We start from the raw sequence: 9,792 nt of genomic DNA on the forward strand, positions 1-9,792 counted from the left end.
TTGTTAATAGTTCCACAGACAATAACATTTCCAGTTTTATCTATAGAATCACCTGACTCATCACACATCCTTTCATTAATGTCCAGTTCTCTGACTGAAAAGCTTCTCAATTTCAGTTGTTCTTTCAAAGCCATAATCCTAGTTCTCATGCTCCTCTACCGAATCTTCTTCCACATTATCTTCGCTCATTCTGCCCAGAGTAGATTTTTCCTTGTAGTGAACATTGCACACAGCAAGGTACTCGTATATGTCGTGTGCAAAACATAGGCGATGCTCACAATTTATCAGTTTGCAAATTTTACCATTACACTTGCAAAGAGGCAACTGCACTGTTTTCAAGTGAAAGATTAGACTCTGCTAATTCATTCTCCACAGCTTCGACAACCTTTTCTGCAGACATCCATCCAATAATGCTTACCATACCTAAATTCTAAAACTTACCTTAATCAAAATGAACATTAATATTCAAGTACGGTTTGTTTCCTATTGAAGAGTACTCGTCAGGGGAGAGACTAAAGCTTGATCCCATTTTCAGTTTATCACACATTTCTTGCTTTATCATTGCTTTAGTCAGATTGTACTGTTTATCAATGAGCTCTATCACAATTCTAAGATTTTGGGGAAGTCAATATAACCTTTGTCACTTAATGTCTGTCTAATGAAATCACTCTTTGTAACACCATTCACAGAAAATCCATCAATTGCTACAAGTTTACTCACATTCAGTTTTCTTGTTTCCCATTTTATACAATCAACTGGCTTCTGCTAGGTAGGTTTTCGTTTAGCACAGCTTGGCGTACGTGTTTCGCAGCCATCAATGGTAGCACGCTTAACAGTGATTTCAGAGGGCTTTTCTGTTGAATGTTTGTTTTTCAGATGTCCCAGAAAGCCACTCGTTGACCATCCTCGACACATAGTCTTAGTTTTGCACTTTTTACACCTTGCACTTTCTTCATGATTGCCCTGATCATAATATTGCAAAACAAATGCTTTAGTGGTCTGATGATTGTCCTGATCATAATATTGCAAAACAAATGCTTTAGTGCTCTCAGCCATCTTAACAGAGAAACAGAAGTTAAAACTAAGAAACAGAGAATCAGGCTTAGAACCGAAAAGTGAATCACTTTTAAATACCATAGTATACGCTCTTTTGCGTTAATTTGGTAGGTTTGCTGCCTGGCTTTAGAGCAGGCTGCTACCTGGGAACTGACAGAGTTGCCAGATGTGCGAAAAATACCGTCAAATGCTATAATTTGTCCCTCTGAGCGATAAACGAGAGCATGCATGTGTTATTACGGCAATTTTCATATATGTGCCATATTTCAATCAATAATGTGGTAGTTATTTACGCAATATTTTATACTGATTTACCCACTGTTATTCTCCAGTTTCACAAAATGTGCAGTAAATAGCCTAATTTAATATGAGAATCAATCACATTTTTATAATGGTGACATGATTTTTGACAAGCGTTGAGCCAATGACCTGTCGTATGTGACTAAAAGGTATGCTTCGGAGAACTCTAGCGTCCAGGTCCTGTGATATCCTGGCTGCTTCGCAGGCCGCTGCCAGCGGCGTGGGAGTTGTTAACATACCATCCTTATGAAAACAGGTCAACCTACAGAGATTTTGTCTAATAAATGTTCTTTATGTGCTTGTAAATAAGTACGTAAATATATAAACAAGTAAAACAGCCAAAGGGGGCAACTTTTCGTAAATATTTGTCACAAATTTCCACAGGTTTGTCCCGGGATAATCTGGGACAAAGGAATACATCCTGTGATTTGTTAACCCTGAAGTTCATGCGAGATCCCGGGGACATATTTCCTTTCTGTATGCAAGTTCGTCTCACCACCGGGAACCCTCTGCCCTGAGCGATGCTAGCCCCGTTGTTTCAAAATAACCATAGGTTCTTCTCGAAAATATGCTTCATGTGTTTCCCAGGCAAAATTACCTACAATATTCTAACCTATCATATCCTAACCAAACCTAACCTATCCCACTAGGGCTGCTTGGTTGAGCTGGCTGCTTGTGGTATTGAGACGAATACCCATACAGAAATGAAATATGCAATCCGAGATCCCTAGAAAGAAACCGTGGGTGAAAACCTTTTCGTAATCAACAAACCCAAGCACAGTGGTCTATTATATTCTCAAGTTTTCTCAGTTAGCTGATTCATTATGAGTGGATGATCAGTAGTAGACTACCTGCTTTAGAATCGTGCCTGTTCATGAGGTTGGTTTTCTGCCATATTTGTTATTATTCTTTTCATAAGGACTTTAGTGAGGGGTTTGTAAATATTATAATAAGCTAATGGGTCGATCGTTCCTAAGGTAATTTGAGTCGTCTTTTCATAAAACAATGTAACTCTTGCTTTACACCATGCTTTTGAAATTTTCTTTCTTATACATTGTGTAAATAAGCTGGCGAGCCTGTTATCTACTTTTACTCCTGCATCTGGCAGTAAACCTGCTACTATTCCATATTTTGCTGGAGCCGTCCCTCTTTTCATACTTTTAAGAGAAATCTTTACTTCGTCTGGTGCTGCCACAGGTATTTCACTTGTGTCAACTGAAAGTTAGCTACTGGTACTACTGTCTTTGATCATACAGTTCTTTGTAAAATTCTTCAGCTTACACTTCACCATGCTATCTGTGCATTTAATGACTTCGCTGTTTTTGTCTATCCATGATACCAGTAAAGTAAGCGCTTTGAGAGTGCATGACGAGGGAGCTAGCGCCATGTTATCACGATTTCCCTCTGATATACGGAGGAGTGTCATGTTTGTTATTTTTCGATTTTGAGTCAAGTACTTTGGTTATGTCATTTCCATAGTAACATCGATGAGGTTTGAATATTCAACAGCGCATCGAGTTACTCAAAAGAAACTCACACATATTGTTTTCAGTTTTGCTGCCGCACAATGAAAGCATTGCATCATACGAACCGCGCGTAATGTTCACAAAGGCAGAAAAGTTTCAACGAACTACGGCAAATTTTCGGCTATCAGTCGTAGGATGAAAGTAGGAAACAGGGCGTTTCCTCTGGATGATTTCTTCCTGGATGATTTTTGGCTAGTGATTAAATTTAGATTCGCGTATTGAGTTTTGTCGAGCACATATTATGAAGCGAAGAAAACCAAAGTTCATGATGTAGTTCAGAGTTTATTTGAGCATCATAGGTTCCAACGGTACATAAGTGCTCTTATAAAGCTAGGTGCCGTAGCATTCATCACGCGCACAATGCTAAATTCTACAGTCTTTGCAGCCAACCTGCCGTGTTGACGAAACTGAAACAGTAAAGACATGACCATTGATGAGATGGTTAAAGTCAGAAATGGGAGGTTTTCCTTTGGTGATTTCACCATCAAAACAGAGCAAAAACGTTTATGTAAAATTACAGGCGGAATCCCCAATATTTAACTGCTAGAGATGATGTCAAAAAACACAGTGTTACGAAGAAAAATCTTTTAAAATTTGATTTCATAATTGAGGCTTCACCAAGCAAAGTCGAATACTCCCTTGGAAAACTCGAAAGAGATACCATGGAGTTCCTACTCCTTTATGAGTGTTTTTATTTGGTAACAAAATTTACTGAATGAATGTACCACATGCAGAAAGAATTGCATGTATACTTCATGTACGAGTAATATTAACTTCTACTTAGCACGACGGTTGGGCAGGGTCGTGCAGGGCCACTCGTTTCCAAACTTAACTCAGAGTAAACAACGCCTGCTCGCCCATAATACTTCATTACTTTCCTAGTGCCATTTTACGTCGGACCTGTTTGACACTTTTTCCGTTTTTACCAGCCGCGAAACGAAGCTGGTACTGTTTTTAGTTTTTCCGTCCGTCTGTGTGTGTGTGTGTGTGTGTGTGTGTGTGTGTGTGTGTGTGTGTTCGCACGTTAACTTTGCACACGCTTAAGATATCTTCACCAAATTTTACAGGTGTGTAATAGAGATGAAAGTCTATTACACGTATTGTTTTCAGTTTGTTTGTTTGTGTGTCTGTGCGTCTGTCAGCACGATAATTTCGCATCAACTCAAGATATCATAACAAAATTTTACAAGCGTGTATTCTGGATGGAAATGTCCTATGAGTTTGCAATTGGTGAAAGAAGGTCTAGGTCTTTGTGTCTGTTACCATTATAACTTCGCAACTGCTCAAGATATCCTCATAAAAATTTACAGTGTGTAGTAGGGATGAAAATCTCCAACGAGTTCGAAGTTGGTGAAAGTAGGTGAAGGTCAAGGCCATATTTCAAGCCGGGCTAGATATGTATCGGCTCGCGGCTGGTGTGATTCCTCCCTTGGGGGGCCTGTGGTTGGTGGTGTCTTTGATCTGATCCGTGTTTCTTTGTTTTCTTATCTTTGCCTCTTGTTGATAAGCTTATTTATTCCGCTCTTTCTATCTCATATTTATTTGTTTATATTTCGATCTTTTTTTCTTTTCATGAGCTGAAGGGTCACTCTCGAATATTTGTTGCTATTGGTTGTATTAGCTTTCGCTACTACCTCCACTGATTCTCTTAATGGTTTTGTTACTCCGTCATTCAACTCATCAGTGCCACACGCAGCATAACGTAGAACAACAAATTTGTTCATTATATCTAATTGATGGATTTTTTTATTTCGCATACGTTTACTAGGCACATCGTTTTTATATTTTTAATTGACTTCATTCTTTCACTTCTGAAAGTGAATCTGGCTGTACAACCCACCATTCTATGGTAACACTGAATATGTACTTTGTTGATAACTGTGACATTTATGGTCGTGTTATTCTTATGTGCTATAATGAAGTCGATTTCATTCTTTTTTCTTCCATTAGGACTTCTCCAGGACCACTTTCTCCCCGTTCTTTTGTGAAAGAAGGTGTTCATTATTATTGTTATTAATTTCACTGAAATTTCACTTCTGTCATCCCTTCCTCCCACTCTGAATTTTCCCATACATGCTTCTCCATTTTTTGGTTTGCCAACTTTTCCATTGAAGTCTTCCATGAGTATAGTATACATGGTCTTTTATTCTTCCATAATCTGGGAGATATTGTCACAGAATGCTTCTATTTATTCATCTGATCTTATGCTAATATTTACTTTCAGGGTGTGTCGTTTACCTAGCCTAATTACAATCCACGCTATTATGTCAGATTCACTGCTGAATTTAATAATGCTTTTTCTTCCTCTCTCCCTCTCTCTCTCTCTCTCTCTCTCTCTCTCTCTATGTGCTATATATATATATATATATATATAATCTCATGTCATCAGCCGTTTCATCAGTGTCCACTGCAGGACCGGCCTATTCCAACCGAAGCGGGGACGATACAGCCAATGTATCTCTACCAAGTAGCTTAGGCTGTCTGGTAGAGATTGTATGTAGGGTGAGAAGTGTTTCAAAGTGTATTGTAGTGTTGGAGTGGCTCTGGATGTGTGTGTAGTCTGTGAGCCTAGTGTAATTGGTCTGCGCAAGCCGACTGGGCGCAAACATACTTTATAGTATGCGACACTGGTTCGACCACAGCACCCCTGATGTCTGCCAATGCAGTACGTGGCCAGAAGAACGCCCCCCAAATTTATTACCCTGACGGGGCGCAAACCCTCGTCCTTCAGTGTACAAAAACGCATACTTTACCACAGAGGCTCCATATATATATATATATATATATATATATATATATATATATATATATATATATATATATATATATATATATTTTATGTGTTCGACTCTGGGCATAGGCTTCACAGCCTGCTATCAAGGCCCAGCAGTCCTCCTACATACCATACACCTCTACATGTCACCACTTCGGCGCTAACACCCACAGTCCATATTGAATACATGCTAGGGCTGTCTCATACAGGACTGGTGTATTGGTATTAGCGGGGGTATTTTTACGACATGTCGGCGGGTCTTCTGGTAGATCAGTAAAGCCTGATTTAATGAAATTCAAATCCTTAAACTGTTCCCTGCCCCAGCCGGGATTCGAACCTGGGTCCGTTAGGACTACAGGCCACCTCTCTAGGACTACAGGCCACCTCTCTACCGATTGAGCCATATATATATATATATATATATATATATATATATATATATATATATATATATATATATATATATATATATATATTAATACACACACACACACACCAAGAGAGAGAGAGAGAGAGAGAGAGACGGACAGACAGACAGACAGACACAGAGACAGACAGACAGACAGAGAGACGGACAGATATAGAAAGATAGATGCAGACTGACAGAGAGGGAGACAGGCATGCAGACATACAGAAGGACAGAGAGATAGAGAGACAGACAGACATAGAAACTAGCTGACAGAGAAGCAGACAGGTAAACAGGCAGATGAGTGAGAGAGAGACCGAGAAACAGACAGACCGTGGGACAGAGAGAGAGAGAGAGAGAGAGAGAGAGAGAGAGAGAGAGAGAGAGAGAGAGAATTTATAGACACACACACACACACACACACACACACACACACACACACACACACACACACACACACACACACACACACACACACACACACCGTTCGCTGGTGCAGTGGTAACGCTCTCGCTTGCCAACTGGTGGACGGGAGTTCGCGCCTCGCTCAGATTGCGAAAAGTTTCACTGACGAAGTGGGTGGTTACTGTCCCCCTTGAGCAAGGGGACGGGTGTGTGCGTGTGTGAAGGTCACAGCCTTGCCCTTAGATCGGACTATATGAGCTCTCAGCTCCCTTCCGGGAGGGTAAAAGCTGACGATCACGACCATCAAGTGATCCTGACCGACCCGGTGAATTACACACACACAGAAAGAGAGACAGACAGACAGACAGAAACACAAAGAGACAACAGATACAGACGGACAGGCAGACGGACAGGGACATACAGACAGAGGTAGACTGACAGATAGTGATAGACATACAGAGACGGACAGACAAAGGCAGGTTGTCAGACAGACAGGGACAAGCAGAGACAGACAAACAGAAAGAGACAGAGACAGAAAGACAGGCAGAGAGAGAGAGAGACAGACAGACAGACAGAGACGGAGACAGAGACAGACAAAAACAGACAGAGACAGAGACAGACAGACAGGCAGATGGACAGACACAGACGGACATACACAGACACAGAAAGACAGACAGACACAGACTGATACAAAAACAAATACACACAGACAAACAGACACCATTAGACGGACAGACTGACACAGACAAACAGACAAACAGACAGACAGACACCGTTAGACGGACAGAATGAGAGACAGACAGACACAGACAATGAGTCACAGATAGATAGTCAGACACAGAGATGAATAGACTGACATAGACAGAGAGACACAGACAGATTGATAGACACAGACAGACAGACAAACAGACTGAGAAAGACAAAGAAAGAAAGAAAGACAGACAGACAAACACACATTCACAAACAGATAATGACAGACAGACAGACAGATAGACAACAGACAGACAGACACAGATAGAAAACGACGGACGTACAGACAGCCAGAAAAAAAAAACAGACACACAGAGACACAGACAGACAGAGAGTAACTGACAGACAGGCAGTCACAGACAGACACAGACAGACAGATAGGCAGCCAGAGACAGATAAACAGCCACAGATATATAGTTAGAGACAGACAGACAGACATACAGTTAGAGACAGACAGACAGACATACAGTTAGAGACAGACAGACAGACAAACAAATACATATATACAGACAAACAGACAGACACACATATACTGACAAACAGACAGATAGACAGACACAGACTGATGGACATACAGACAGAAAGACAGACAAACAGACACACTGACATAAAAAACATACACACAGACAGACAGACAAACAGGCAGACAGACACCGTAACACGGATAGACTGACACAGACAGACAGACACAAACAGAAAGATGCAGACAAACTGACAAAGATACATAGACACAAACAGACACAAAGACAGACAGAGACAGAGAGATACAAACAGATAGACAGACACAGACAGAGACAGACACAGCAAACGCTTTTCTGTATCCTCCTACTTTCTTTATACTCATTTCAAAGGCAAAGGTGGCTGTTGTGTATATGTACTCAACGACTTATCTTGCTCTCGTGTTCCTGAACTTGATTCTTCTGAATTTTTTACTATCTGGCTTTGGCTCTCCTTTCATTCTCTGACTAAATATATCTGCTCTGTTTACGTATCCTCTAATTATACTGACTATCAAAAATTCTCCAACTATCTTACTTCTACAATGGAACACATTCTATCCATTTCTCCTTTCTTTCAAATCTCCATTCTAGGAGATTTCAATGTTCACCACCACCTTTGGCTCTCCTCTTCATTCACTGATCCACCTGGTGAACAAGCCTACATCTTTTCTATCTTTAATGACCTACAGCAGCTTGTACAGCACCCTACCTGTATCCCTGACTGCCTTGGAGAGAGCTCCAACATACTTGACTTCTTCCTTACAACTAATCCTTCTGCTTACACTGTTAATCTTTTCTCTCCGTTGGGCTCCCCCGATCATAACCTTATCACCTTAACCTGTCCTATCACTCCGGTATGGCCTATGGACCCTCCAAAGAAACGTCGACTGTGGCACTTTTGAGCTGCGGATTGGAAGGCCCTCAGGAAATACTTCTTTGATTTTCCCTGGAATGAATATTGTTTCCATGGACAGGAGTCATCTGAGTGTGCTTTGCGCATTACGAAGGTTATTCTCACTGGCATGAAAACATACATTCCTTTCTCATATCCTTTGACTAATGCAAGAAAGCCTTGGTTTAGTCACGTTTGTTCTAATGCTGTCTGCAACAAGGAGAGGGCCTATAAAACGTACCAGAGCCAACCCACCCCTGAATCACATCTTTCTTATGTTTCTGCCCGGAATCGTGCTAAGTCTGTTATTTGCTCTGCTAAGAATAATTTCGTCCGTACCAAATGCTCTCAACTCTCCAACTCGAATTCTTCTGGTACCTTGCCAAAAACCTTTCTAAGAACTTTACCACATCATCCTTCCCTCCACTTTTCTACTCTGATGGCTCTGTACCTATTTCTGCCACGGATAAAGCAGATCTCTTCGCTCAGACTTTCTCCTCCAGTTCCACCTTAGACGATTCTGGTGCTGTTCTTCCATCACTTCCCACCTCTGACTTCGTCATGGCTGACATAAACATTTCTTCAGATGATGTATTTTCTGCCATCACTGGCCTCAGTACTAACAAGGCATATGGGCCTGATGGAGTCCTTCCTGTTGTCCTCAAGAACTGTGCTTCTGTGCTTACACCCTGCCTAGGTAAGCTCTTTCGCCTTTGTCTTTCAACTTGTACCTTTCCTTCTTGCTGGAAGTTTGCTCTTATTCAGCTGGTCCCAAAGAAGGATGACCATTCCCAACCGTCAAACTATCGTCCAATTGCTTTAACATCCCCTGTCTCAAAAGTTGTTGAGTCTATTCTTAATAGAAAAATCGTAAAAGCATATTTCCTATCACAACCTTCTTTCTGATCATCAGTATGGGTTCCGTCAGGGACGCTCTACTAGCGATCTTCTCACCTACCTTCCACACTCCTTGTCATCCTCCTTTCGGGACTTTGGCGAAAGCTTTGCCATTACACTTGACATCTCGAAGGCTTTCGATCAAGTCTGGCATAAATCTTTAATTTCCAAACTGCTCTCTTAAGTTTCCTATCCTTCTCTCTGTGCCTTCATCTACAGCTTCCTTTCTGGTCTTTCTATAGCCGCTGTTTTAGACGGCTATCATTCTTCTCGTAGATCTATCAACA

Source organism: Coenobita brevimanus, chromosome 43, assembly GCF_032717465.1.
Source record: "Coenobita brevimanus isolate Jiangsu-jjx chromosome 43, ASM3271746v2, whole genome shotgun sequence".
NCBI classification, from domain to species: domain Eukaryota; kingdom Metazoa; phylum Arthropoda; class Malacostraca; order Decapoda; family Coenobitidae; genus Coenobita; species Coenobita brevimanus.